Source organism: Pseudochaenichthys georgianus, chromosome 17 (genome assembly GCF_902827115.2).
Source record: "Pseudochaenichthys georgianus chromosome 17, fPseGeo1.2, whole genome shotgun sequence".
Classification (NCBI taxonomy): Eukaryota; Metazoa; Chordata; class Actinopteri; order Perciformes; family Channichthyidae; genus Pseudochaenichthys; species Pseudochaenichthys georgianus.
In genome coordinates this window covers 30447243-30461950 of record NC_047519.1, presented here as the reverse complement: position 1 = coordinate 30461950, position 14708 = coordinate 30447243, and the positions used below count along the sequence as shown (strand labels likewise).

The following is a 14708-nucleotide window of genomic DNA, read 5'->3' as shown; positions in this document are numbered from 1 at the left end:
TGAGACACGATCCGATGCAATACAATATGCAATGTGATATGATACAATAAGATGCGATATGTTGTAATCAGGGTGGGATTTTCACGGCGGCCATGACGGCCATGGCCGTCGTAGCCATAGACATATAAAGAGTAGACGCCGCATCGACCGCAACTGCCTATTGGCGCTGACGAGCCGTGGGGCCGCCATCTTGGACCGGTCACCCGCTCCACTCAGTGTAATCTGTCTGGCAGGCGCAATGAAGTGTCAGCGCATTTTATCAATCATAACTCGCTGAATACAAAACTGATTTTCACGGGGGGGGGGTTTCTGCAAACGTCATATATGTAGGCATGATACCGGACACATGATTCGGCGTATTTTAATATTCATAGTAGGCTTAACAGCAATAGAATATTCTGGTATTTGATAGCCTATGTTATGTATGATAGGTATTTTGCAAAAGACACACGATATATAATATATACACACACACACATCAAAAAACACTAATGGTCTATATATGATAGAGAAGCATATTGTGTAGGCCTATACTCAGCTATTTTAATAAGTTGAAAAATGAAGAAACAATAATACATTATACATAGACAGAAGTTATATATCAGTAAAAATGAATATCTATGTCATAAAAAATGAAAATGTACTTCTACATCTATATAAAAAATGTAAATGTTCAAGTTAAAGACAAGAACATGACACCACCCCGCCCAAACCATATTTACACAAAGTTGCTCATGACACCCGAATGCCCCGTGCATGCGGCTCCTCCAAAGCATGACTGAGAACCTCTTTCTCATATCTTTGTCTTTGGGAAACCATCAAAATAAAAACGGGAGATTTGAGAGTCAACACAAAAACATTTTAAGAAGGAGGTCAAGCTTATTTTCTTCCTTCTTCTTCCTAGATAGATTAGATTTTAGATTTAGATTAGGACCCTTTGTGTTTCAGGTGACAAAGACTTCGTCAGGTAATATGCAATGGGAGCCTTCCAATGTCCGTGTAGGCCAACCACCATGAACACAAGAGCCTCAGTAGCAGCATCGGTCTCATTGTTTCCATCACCCATGTCTACAAAAGCAGACATTGACTGGTTATGTGGATTATATTGCACATGTTTTCTGATGGCCATGGCATCCAACATGAGTGAAACACATCCATATTTAGCCTGGTCGTCCTGGCATCTTCTCTCCAGCATATCCAGCATCATCTTGTTCAGGCCAGGCTTGCCATCCACCGAACACAGCCACCTGTAAAAAAATTGAGAAGTAGCTATTTAACGTACTTGCAACCGTAATTTCCAAAAATGAAATTGAACAACATTAAGACTACCTTTTTGTTGTAGTCTCTCTGAGGTATTCGTATGCCTTTGGACCATGTAGATGGAGTGTGAGGGCACATTCTCTGTGGTCCTTGGAGTACTCATGGCCCTGCTTTGCCTTCAAGTCTATTTGAAGATCTGAAATTGTATGAGAAAAAATTAATAAGTCCCCTTCATATAATAACAAAGGAGTTTAATAAAGAGTGTAAGAGTAAGATGTACATGAATCTCAAAGTGCTACTTTCATCTTCCCTGAGTAGAAATCAAGCCTCTCTTTGAGTTCTTCATTAATGAGGTTCTTTTCCCTCAAATCCCCCAAAAGACTCCTCACTGTGGTCTCTGCCCTCTTTTCTCTAGCCATGGCATTCTTCCTCTCTCGCTCGAGACTCTCCACTCTTGCTAAAGCTTCATTGAGTCTGGCCTTAAGAGCAGTAGGAGAAGCAGGCGAGACATAGCTATGATCCCAGTAGAAAGAGGGATGAACATGGTTTGAGTGATGTTTCACTTCACACACAACACTTTGACACAACTAGAGTATGGCCCACATTCTTTCTTATAGTCATCACCTGTCAAAGCCACTGCCAGCATCATGCGTGTGTGTGTGTGTGTGTGTGTGTGTGTGTGTGTGTGTGTGTGTGTGTGTGTGTGTGTGTGTGTGTGTGTGTGTGTGTGTGTGTGTGTGTGTGCCAGGAATGCATGTTCAACATGTCTTCAATTGTGTGTGTATGTGTTTATTTGTGAGTGTGTTTAATATGAGTGGCAGCAAACAAGAGAGATGAGATTTGACTTTGTCTAGGACCATTATGATATGATGTTGAAAATAGAAATACTCACATCATTAGGCTGAGGTTGTGAGTGTGAGGTTGAAGCTTCTGGGTCGTCCTGAGGGGCCACAGACAGGCTCTCTTCAGCTTTTCTGGAAGTAGACGTAGTCCTGCCCTTTTCTGGCTAAAATGAAAAAACACACACACACACACACACACACACACACACACACACACACACACACACACACACACACACACACACACACACACACACACACACACACACACACACACACACACACACACACACACACACACGTCACCCTGCCCTGTTATTGATAATAGAATATTTACATTTATGAATGCTAATAACCGTATGATGATACACCTACTCTTTGGAGGTGAACCGGGAAGCTGAAGATGGAGGGAATAACACCATCTCTGAGTCGGACAATCTGTCCTGTCCTGTCAAACTCGTCCTGCTTACAATGCTCACTGCAAATCACGGATGACTCGCTTGCAGTGAACCCTTCCCTCCTCAAAGCAACTTCCCACTTCTTTCTCATATCTTTGTCTTTGGGAAACCTTCAAAATAAAAACGGGAGATTTGAGAGTCAACACAAAAACATTTTAAGAAGGAGGTCAAGCTTATTTTCTTCCTTCTTCTTCCTAGATAGATTAGATTAGATTTTACTGTATTCATCCCACAACGGGGACATTCACTTGTTACAGCAGCGATTTATAAAGTCTCAGTTGGCCATGAACATAATGTTTGCTGGCTACGATTTCGCTGGCGGACATCAATACAGTACAATAATATTCTATTTACAAAATACAATCAATTATAATGTTGAATCTTACTTGTGAAAAGTAATCCCCCGACCCCTGTTCGCAATCGTCCGCCGATTTGCACAGCAATATGCTGCACAGTGCTCTGGCATCTTGAAACCTCTGCTGTCTATGGGTAGAATGTCTGTAGGATGACCGGTCCAAGATGGCGGCCGTATTTCTTGCGCCCCAGCAGCCAATGCGGCGTCTACTCTTTATATGTCTATGGTCGTAGCCATAGATATATATAAACACTAGATGGCTCATGGGAGATTTTCCAGCGTAGCTGACCAGCCGCCATCTTGCTACAGTCAACAGTTACTCTGATTCGCGTTATGGTAGCTGTTGTAAGGTGAGTGATCTGCACAAAAATACTCTTAACTCACTGAAATCTTGACTGATTTACAAACGGTTTGGTTTATTAGAAACATGATTAGCATGGCTATGATACAGGATGCTTGGACATGTTGAAATTGCAGCTTTTCTTTGTGTATGTGGTTGTATTTATTAGCTGGCTAATAACAAGAGGCTGTCAGTGAGACCTAGTATTACAAAGTTGACCCACAACTCCACCAGTGGGAGAGGCAGAACTGCTCTTTCTTTCAACACAACTTAAGTTACACATGATTTATTCCAAGTGGTTTGGCTTGTTAAAAACATCTTGCATTATGATACAGGAATTTGCTGGCTTTGTGTTTACAGAAGTACCTGACTATGCCGGACTTTTGTGCAGCCTACGGATGCTCTAATCACCGCAGTCTGGAAACAAGAACCCGTGGGATCACCTTTCACGTGTAAGATATGACAATATTATGACTACAATTAGGATAATCGTTAATTAATTAGTGGATGTATGTACATTACAAGTCCTGCTACACAGGATCAGTGGGGCTGACACCTTTTTTATTACTCTTAGTGTGGTTGTCTTATTCTTAAAGTAGGCTATACATACATGCATACATACCAAAAATATGATAATTTCGGTGTGTATTTTTGTCCTACCCTTAATGTTAAAGGAAAGAAGGGAGGAACATGTTGACAATAATTTATATATCTGGCTACCTTTCTCATGTTTTTAAGGTTTCCCAAAACCAAAGAGAGGAGGAGGCAGTGGGAACTCGCCCAAAGAAGGGACGGTTTTGTTTCCTGTGACAGGACACTGCTCTGCAGTGAGCACTTCAGGAGTGAGGAATTTGACCGGACAGGAGACGCAGCACTATGTTCCCCACATATGTTTATGTTTGCTCAGTCTAATAAACCCATAACATGGTTGTGAAAGAATACCAAAGCTGAGGCTGGACGGTGATTGATTGTTGGTGTGCCATGTGTTCTTCTTAATAATAATAATACATTTATTTTGGGGGGCCGCCTTTCATAACACCCAAGGACACATAGGATAGTTTATGTTTAAATTGTTCCCTATATTGCATAGGGGCAATATAGGGAACAATTTAAACAGTGGATTTTGTGATATATCAGCCGGGGTGAGACAAGACAAACCACAAATGGACTACAGAAGGACACATGGTACAGATTATTCTTGGTCTTTTTTCAATAACATATTTCAAAGGTTCTGGATTTGTTTACAAATCTAGAAACTAAATACAAAACTAGGATGATATGAAGATCTCATGTCAAAAATAATTGTGATAAATTAGACAGAACTGGCCTGTCTGTGAGCACATTTTATGTTGGTTTGGTTCTTCTGATAAAGGTGTGAATATCTAAATAATATACCAACATATGCTATTGTCATTAGTTGTGTCCCTGTTCTTAAAGCTAAGGCATTGCTAAATTAACAACTCTTGGCTTACAGAGTGGTAACATGAGACCGATTTTTATATATAAAATATAAATGTATTTTAATTTTATAATTTATTTGAAATATTAACAATATAATAAAATAAATGGAAATATATACACCGGCAAATATTTAATATAAATACCTTGTGTGTGTGTGTATAGCTATTGCTTTATCTGATTAATGTTATTTTCATATGAAAGTCCATGATTATAAGTATGCAGTATCATAACTACATCTTTGATGTTTATAAAAAACCAAACCGTTTGAAAATTGGTTGAAAATTGAGCAAGCTATGGTTATTTAAATAGTAAACCATAATGTTATGAATGAGAGAACTGCCTGTAGCAAGATGGCGGCCAAGTGGCAACGTCGGTCTCAATTGGCCAGCAGCGCGGGTGAGTCATCTAGTGTTTATATATATCTATGGTCGTAGCCCCTCGGTCTGCCCCACAAATAATTGTACGTCCTACGGCCACCATGGCCTTTGGGCCCCTCGCACTGTTAAAAGTTGCTTTAAAAGCGTCAGAACAGGTTTCTGAACTGCATTATGCTGCGTTCACAACGGACGCGATGCGAATACTCGCATTGCTCCAACCGCTGGAGTTTCACCGCGGCTGTCAGCTGTGTTTACTCCTGTCATTCAAACAGGACGCGCTGGAGAGGGGGCGGGGCTTATATCCATGTAAATACTGTGGTGGAAACCAACTACGACCAAATTAACCTATTTTATCGTGATTTCATTGTAATACACGTTTCAAAATGATGCCGAAGTAACTAAATACTGATAACGGTTAGTAAAAACCATGCTTTAATGCTTTGACAAGTGTGCAGACAAGACGGCATGCAAAATCTTTTAAAATGCGTGTTTTGTGAATGGAGATTGGATCGATCAGGCTAAACTAACGTTGTAGCTGCTCCGTCCAAACTCACAACAACGTCCTAAAGACAGAATTAAAGCAGCGACTGTATTCGTCATGACACAGACAGTCTGTGGTTTGTACATCTTTAACTGTTGTCCAGTTTCTGAACAGATATGAGGAGCTGTGAGGAGTTGATTAAAGAGACACACACACACACACACACACACACACACACACACACACACACACACACACACACACACACACACTTTTGCATTTCACAGTATTGCTTGTTCATTCAGTTGGATGGTGGAGCTTCACTGTGCACTGCTGAATGATGTATGTGCAGAGTTTGACCCTTGACGGCTGTTTCTTCTGCTCTGAAATGTAATATATTTGTTACATATTAATATAATTTTTGATTTTTAGATTTCATTTCGGATTTGTGAATGGGAGTAGTAGTAGATGGAAAACATACAAAACACTAATTATTCAAAGTAAAGTATTTCATTTTACATACGGTAATACTAAGGAGGCATAGGCCTATATGATGATACGATTATTGATATTAAAAAAGTGATTTGTTTTTTGTCATTAGAAAGTGAAGTTATTTATCTGTAAGCTCCAAATCCTAATGTTTCCCTCAATGGCCTTTGTGCCCTGACATGTGGCCTTTCCGCCCTGAAAAAACGTGTGACACCAAAGGCCAAATAGCCTTGCCCCTAAAATGAGGAGAATCCAAGCCTGGTTGTAATACAATGCCATAAAATGCGGCTCGATCCAATACAACATAATGCGATGCGAAACAATATGGTACGATGAGATACAATATGATGCGACTCAATGCAATATAATACGGTACGATACGATGCGAAACAATGCGGTGTGATATGATTCGATGTGAAATGATGCGATGCGTTGCGATACGATGTGATGTGATACGATACTATGTGATACATTGCAATACAATACGTTACGATGCGATAGATAGCTAAATGGACATTAGCAGGACAACGTGTAATGGTGTAGCCTGCTTTGGGGACCCTATATCTCCTACCAGAAGGTAAGAGCAGGAACAGGTGGAGGTGTGGGTGGGATCAGATACCAATTGTTTTGTCTAACGATGGAATGCTCATAGAGTTTATGGGATGGATGTTTTTTAACTACCATAATTTTGATAGCACTAGACGAGCGATCTCTGATTTCAGCTGCACTGTCAGATTACCATACCAGGCTGTAATAACCGATGATTTTCTATAGTACTGTCAGATTACCATACCAGGCTGTGTACTATACATACATGTATTATATTTTTAATATCCAGAGCTTATCTTCATTCTTTTACTGGGATGCTTATCAGCTAACAGATAATTTATTCACTTTTAAAAGCTATTTGGAACTGCTCGCTTAATTTTTTACGAGATATATAAAATCTCCACAATGTCAGGGTTTTAGTAATCTGTTCCTATTGATGAGATGTGTAATTTAAATTTTATAACTCCAGCTCCAGATCCATTATGCAATCACGATACAGCTCATAACAATGTCTCATTACCCATATTTAGATTCATTGTACAGCTCTTTGTTAGAAATCTCCAGAGAGGGGGAAAAAAGAAATGGCGATTGGTTCATCACAGTCCAGTGAACACCACGCAGCCTTAAGATGTTAACTTCTCATGAGCCAAGAAAAAAGGCTTGTTTCAAGCTTCGGGAGATTTTCCAGATGTGTTTTCTATGTAAGGATAGTAGAGAGAGAAATACTTATTTGTTTTTTTAATGTACATCATTTGGAGATATGGATGTACAGATTTGTTTTATTTTCTCTAAACTGAAAAGGATGTCTTTGGATTTTCCCATATGCTTTAAACAAAAAATGTGACTAAATGGTGAAATAAGTCAGTCTAAAATCCGATAATTTCACTATTTTCAGACACTTTTAGTTTTGATAGCATACGTTCTACCTGAAAAGCAGCTTTAAGATTATACAAACAAATTGTTCCTCGGCATCATATCTGTTAAGCATGCCAGAATAGGTTATAGTAAATGTATGAAATTGGAAAAAGGAACAAAAGTGAAAGGCAGAGAATCACAGAGAAGATTGTTTGTGATCGATACCCAGCGCCGTCCTCTTTGTGTGTCAGATGAAGCATGTCGAGGCCATCTAATGAACATCATAAACACTTCAGCAGCATAATGACACCCTAGCTTTGTATGCAGACACTGTGCCGCCTCAGAGATCATCACCTCCTTCATAGGTATCCAGATGGCGTTACTTCAGGTGTGCCTGTGTCTGCTCTGGGTGAGAATGAGTTGATTAATGTGATGGGCCTGTGTTTGGCGCTGATGTCCTGTTTCTTCAACAAGAATTGGGTACAAAATGTTCTCTGCTTTTGGTCGAGTTGCTTTTACAAGCAGTATGAGTGGTGACATTACAGCAGTGAAGACAATAAAACATTATATGGCAGTAAATGAAAGACTTACATTGTCTGTTAGTTGCTTAAGTGCCTGAAAAGATCACTGTTTCAGACATATTTTTTATTTTGTACCTGAAGCAGCATCTTAATCTATTTTTAAATCAACATGTGTATCTACAGGTATAGGAAAACACTGTTTGTGTTTGCAAATGTCACCTGATATTTCCTTGCATTACTCATTTACATACACGCTTGTATTTTACTCAATAAGTCTCTGAACTAGGCTTTTATTAGTCGTTATTAAATAATGGCACATCAATGTAACATTAACTTTTCATTTATACTACATTTATTAATTATAGCGGCATTAATCCAATTTTCTGGACTTAACAAGCTAGATAGAAGGTAAATATATTATAAACAAGTTGTATTAACTAATGCTACATCGGCAACATTATCATTCATTTGGAGTCACGTCTCTGCACATCTCTACCAAGTACTTTTTTTATATTTTTCTTTCCTTAAGTAAATAACCCATTCTTAGTAAATAATAACTCTGGATTTAAGAATGAAATTGCCGTTTGGTTTTGGTAAATAATACATATTGGGAAGTGAGCCGACCTTATCTATGTAAACAGTGCCAACACTCAGGAGTTGCATTAGGTAAACAGATGACTGTCTACCACATGGGTTTGGATTTGCTTTCAAAATCATGATAGAATGATCCAGTAGCACTTCAGAAACAAAATTGGAACACGATAAATACAATACTTTACCAATATAATAAATAATAAAACGTGCACTTTAGAACACGCTGCTATTTTACAAAGACGGTTCAGCACAATATGGTCTGACTGCACACAGCCGCAGTGGGAAAAAGATTTCCGTGCACCTGATCTGGATCATGAGCTAAAAGGAGGTCCAGCTCTGAAAGCAGCACAGTTGACTTGACAACACAAGATAACACATCTTAATGTTACCACAGGAACACCTTTTGTGAGACTGAAAATACTCTGATATTTGTGTTTTTCCTTAGATACAGAGTCGGTCGGCAGAGGCTTGTTTTATTGGTCACTATGGGAACGGACAGTTTCTGACTGCTGGGTGCAGAAGATCGATGAAGTGGGGCAGCAACACTCCTCTCTCAGTGAGATCGTATCACACAGTGCAGGCTCGGCACATTGAGACGTTAAAAACACACCATTTGGAACATATCAAATGAAAAAACAAAGCACGAAACATCTTTCTGGGAGTGAAGGACTAACACTGATTTTATAAGTTAAGAGAAGATAGAAACAAGCACTACCTCCGAGGATTTTCATGAAGATATCAAACTCACACGATTTGAGAGCAGGACATGAATATATCAAATGAAAAACCTTGGAATGAAACAACTTTCTGGGTTTCGAATGAAACTGAATATGAAAGTGAGACAAGATAGAAAACAAGCACTGCCTCAGAGGATATTTATATAACCCAGAGCCAAGAGACCAACACAGCCAGATTTAACTTCTGCATTCACTCAGAACAACAAATGTGGGCGGCATAATACAAATAATGCAGCGGGGGGGAAACAACCATCTGTTTCAGGGTCCAGAGTTCACTCAGTTGTTGCAGGTGAGTGCCAGCCACTGTAAATAGTGTCCGCAGAGCAGACCACTGCAGACTGAGCCTCTACATAAATATTGACTCTGGGTTCATCCCGCTCTCACACCTTTCAGAGCACAAAGCACGAGGGACTGAAGCCTGAATTTAATGTTTGCTAGTGAAGTTGAAGGACATTTAGATGCTTCAAAACACTGTAGGTGGGAATGATTAATAAGTCTTTATCTACCAAGGTAAAAGAAGCAGCTTTGAGGCGAATGTGGAGGTTTGTGTGGGAAAGTTTGAACAGACTTCTTAATAAGATAATATGACTTCCGCAGAGAAAAACATCTTTAATCTCCTTATGGAGTTTCACTGCATCACTGAAGGAATCTGGAGGCACATCAGATGGGCGCGGTCCACCCTGGAACCTGCGACTAGTCAAACTAAGGAAGCAAGAATAGATCTCGAACCCATAACCCAATATAGAGAAAACGGACACCCAGCAACCACCAATAACAATGTAATATTGACAACTGAAAACCAATCTGAAATCAGTGACCAAGAAGTGAGTGAAAGTCTGTCAACCATAAACACAACCTCTGCGGATGACTCAGCCGACAACATTGTAGGGACCACAACCAACAGACATAATCAATGGCGAACAATCTTGATCAACTATGGTGGCGTAAAGGGCAAGACCCCCAACCTGCATGCTCTCATCGATGACACCAAACCAGATTGCATAATTGGGAACGAGACATGGCTAGATGAAACCATAAAGAATGGTGCAATATTCCCCAAACACTATACTATCTTTAGGAAGGATCGCAATATAAACGGAGGTGGAGTCTTCATCGGCATAAAGGAAGGCTTTACAGCAACAAGGATTGCAACCACAGAAATTAAAATCATGTGGGTCTCGGTCAAGGTTTCCCAAGCGAGCAAAACATTCTACATTGGTAGCTTCTATAGACCACCAAGTGACCATCACACCAAACTGGATGAGCTTCGGAAATCAATTTCTCTATTGCCTGGCAACGCATCAGAAAAAAACAATAATTCTAGGTGGTGACTTCAACGCACCTGGTATAGATTGGGAAGATGAACAACCAGGTACAAACAACATAGCTCTAAACCAACATGTTTTAGACATAGTCAAAGAATACTCACTAACACAAGTACAACTCGAGCCTACTCGAATACAGAACATATTAGACTTGATATTCACTTCAAATCAAACGCTCGTGCAAAATGTGCAAACAATACCAGGCATATCAGATCACTGTGCTGTCATGATGGACTCTAGTATACATCCTGTATATACAAAGAAAGCACAGAGAAACATTTACAAATGTTCATTAGCAGACTGGGAAGCCATCCAAACTGAGCTGGAAGTGTTCAGCACAGAATTTGTTAGAACAGAAAACCAGCGAACTGTGAATGACAACTGGAATATGCTCAGAGACGAACTGTTTTCACAGATGGATAAGCATATCCCGACCAAGTTCACTACCACACGGCACAACCTGCCCTGGCTCACTCACTGCATGAAAGGCCAAATAAAAAATTAAAATAAGTTATACAACAAAGCCAAGCGATCAGGCAAAACTTGTGATTGGGAAAACTTGCAGTCAAAAGAAACATGTTCAAAATAACCTTCGCAGTGCACACTGGGACTATATCGAAAACACACTCACCCAGAGTCTTGCTGAAAACAATACCAGACTATTCTGGAAATATGTCAAAGAGTGTGGAGCGGACAACATTGGAATCTCTCCTATTCGAGAGGGTGAAGACCTCTACAGTAGCAGCAAAGACAAGGCTGAACTCATCAACAAACAATTTAAATCTGTATTTACTAAGGATGATGGTAGCCAGCCCTCTATATCAGGAGATCCAGCCCCGCAGATAGAAGACCTGATCATCACGACTGAAGGAGTGACCAAACTACTGGCAAATATTAAGATCAACAAGGCTAGCGGCCCAGATGGTCTACCCAATCGTATACTCAAAATGCTGGCCCCCCAAATAGGCCCACTGCTCAAGTGCATATTCACGCAGTCACTGCAAACAGGAAATCTACCCGATGACTGGCTGCAGGCAAATGTTACTCCTATATTCAAGAAAGGGGACCGGCACACTGCCGCAAATTACAGACCAGTTTCCCTGACAGTAGTATGTTGTAAACTCCTGGAACACATCATTTGCAAACACCTGTTGAATCACCTGGAAAAGCATAATGTCCTCACCCCGTTCCAGCATGGATTTCGACAAAACCATTCGTGTGAAACTCAACTCCTAGTCACAATGCATGACCTGGCAAAATATCATGACCAGAAATTGCAAGTCGATGTGGCAATCCTTGATTTCTAAAAGGCTTTTGACACGGTTCCACATAAGCGCCTGTTGCTAAAGCTGGCCCACATGGGTATAACCGGCCCAATACTTGATTGGACCACAACCTTTCTTATGCAAAGGAGCCAACAAGTAGTCGTAGAAGGGGTGAAATCAAGTACAGTTCACGTTGACTCTGGTGTCCCACAAGGCACTGTGCCGGTCCATTGCTTTTCTTATGCTACATTAATGACCTGCCGTCACATGTAGCATCTACAGTGTGGTTATTCGCGGATGACTGCCTGCTCTACAGGCCTATTAAAAATGGAAGTGACCAAGAAGACCTACAGGGTGACCTGACTAGACTTCAGGAATCGGCGAACACTTGGGGAATGTGCTTTAATACTAGTAAGTGCTACATCCTACGAACAAGCAGATCAACAAACCCGCACATTAAAAACTATACTCTATGTGGCCAGGTGTTAAAAGAGGTGACCCACCAGCCTTATCTTGGGGTAGAAATCCATAACAACCTGAAATTTGGCCAAATTGTAACACAGGCAAACTGTTCGCTTGGCTTCCTACGCCGGAAACTGCGACGCTGTCCCCAGAAACTGAAGGAGACAGCTTTTGTGGCCCTAGTACGTTCTAAACTAGAGTATGCCAGCTCGGTCTGGGACCCCTACACTGATAAAGACAGTGATGCCCTGGAATCAGTACAAAGAAGAGGTGCAAGATTCATTTTTGGAGATTATGAATGGGACAGCAGTGTCACAGAAATGCTCAAGCGGTTGAACTGGGTGGAATTAAGTGAAAGGCGGCGATTGGCTTGTTTGGTTCTCTTCTTCAAGATTGTCCATAACATCTCAGCCATTGATGCATCAATGTACCTAAAGCCATTTAGAAGAAGTGCAACCCGCAAAGCCAACTCTTTGAACTTCGAGCAAATTTTCGCAACTAGTGACACTCTTAAATACTCCTTCTTTCCGAGAACAATCAGAGAGTGGAACTTGCTACCAGAAGAAGCTGTCATCGCAGAAACCGTGGAGTGCTTCCGACAAATTTTAAGAGACATTTAGCGGGGATCATCCATCCCCCACTGAGCGTGATACCTCTGGGTTCTGCTCAGTATTAATCCAGATCCAGAACACAGTAGCTGCTGTAAATAATTAAAAAATAATATCTGTTTACTGCAGAGCTTATTAAAAATGACAACATTTTCATGATTGCCTGTACATATTCAGTATCAAATCAAAGTATTAAACATAGGGCAGAGATGTTATTCAATATAAATGTTCAATTGCTGTACCTTCAAAGGAATATAAATTGTGTTCATTTTATGTTATTATGTCACAGCAAACGGTTTCAAATATAAGAAAAATATGAGAGAACAAGTTTGTTTTGTCGAGCTAACAAATACTTATTGGAGTTATAATATAATATTACTCATGGCTCTCCATAAAAATGTGTTTATGTTGTTTAAATGTTAATGCCATTAGGGGATTCATTAAAAATATAACATAAATAGCGCCCTGGAACTTACAAAACACAAAGCCTCGGGTGCTGTTTCTTAGGTATAATTAAAACTCAAGACTCAGTCCCTTATCAACACATGCTTATATAAAGGCAAATTACTTTCAAACAGGTGCTTCTTTCTCCCTGGGCCTATAGAAATCATATGTTGCCATGTTGCCAATTCTGTTGGCAGAACACCGAACAGCAGGCTCTGAAAGCTAACTTACTGCATAAGACGGTCACAAATTGAGTTCCTTTCTAAGAGCCTCTCACCCACAACAAACGGGTTACTGTAATTTAAGGGGAGATTGTAGATAGAAGCAGAGAATAAGGTTACACAGGATAAAGGTGTTGGTCTTTCTGTGAAGCGGTTTGAGAACAAAGCTCTGCAGTGTACTGCAGTGAGACAGAAGAAACACTTTTTTATAAGTCTTCTTTTAATGTCTAACAGGTGGCTTGCACAACAACCAAAACAAGTTTCCTATATTCATATCGACATATAGTTAATAACCTCAGCATATTCCTAAACTTTTGGCTGATGATTTACTGATATGTGGATGGCATTCTGTGAAAGACTTGTGTTATCTGCTTCTCGGCAATCAAGGAAGGATTGCACTGGGATTGCGTCCATGATTGGAAGAAGTCAGATTGTCCTCGGGAAGGGTTAGATATAGACAACCTGGTTTGGAAAAGCTGCTGCTTATGAAAGGAAGGCTGCAACTAATGATATCAATCTGTTTTCAAATAACAGAACATGGTGATGGATGGCCATTAAATGTCTCATGTGTTATTGGTCCAAAATCCAGAGGTATTCACTTTAAAAAAAAAAATATATATATATATATATAAGAGTGCAGCGTTTAATAAAATAGATGCATAAACAAAACACTGCAAATAAAAAAACACTACAAAAAGCTCAATACTCAATGGAAACAAGGACAATAAAAAGTGATGCACACAGCTACTGTAGGGGTGGAGCGCTTGTTGACGTTCAGGGATTATAAACTATTGGCCGGATCAGCCGAACAGACATGTCCGATCTAATGCAACTGTTTGGACATAAAGCCTGCTTTTATGTTGCCTATAATGTGAATTATTTTCTTTTTTTTCACTTAGCTGTTATTTACAGAACATGTGTTTTGGTTTATGACGGCATTGCACTGGACAGCATTATATTATACAATCTATAGGACCAAAACAGATTCAACTCATTATAATGCAGTCCACTACCTCGGCTTGACTTCAATGATTTCTGCATTATTTGAACAACATACCTAAATG

General features: G+C 40.0%; 2 long non-coding RNA genes across 2 annotated transcripts; one reads left to right on the top strand and one right to left on the bottom strand.

Annotated features, from left to right (window-relative positions):
- Positions 1-1477: 1477 nt before the first annotated feature.
- LOC139435571 (uncharacterized) lies at positions 1478-3050 on the bottom strand. Its single transcript, XR_011644803.1, has 3 exons — positions 2947-3050; positions 2478-2670; positions 1478-2266 (listed from the first exon to the last, which is right to left on the bottom strand). It is a non-coding gene; the product is annotated as an uncharacterized lncRNA (long non-coding RNA).
- Positions 3051-3206: 156 nt separating this feature from the next.
- Positions 3207-4833, top strand: LOC139435584 (uncharacterized). The gene is made up of 3 exons (XR_011644815.1): positions 3207-3265; positions 3616-3707; positions 3994-4833. It is a non-coding gene; the product is annotated as an uncharacterized lncRNA (long non-coding RNA).
- Positions 4834-14708: the final 9875 nt, after the last annotated feature.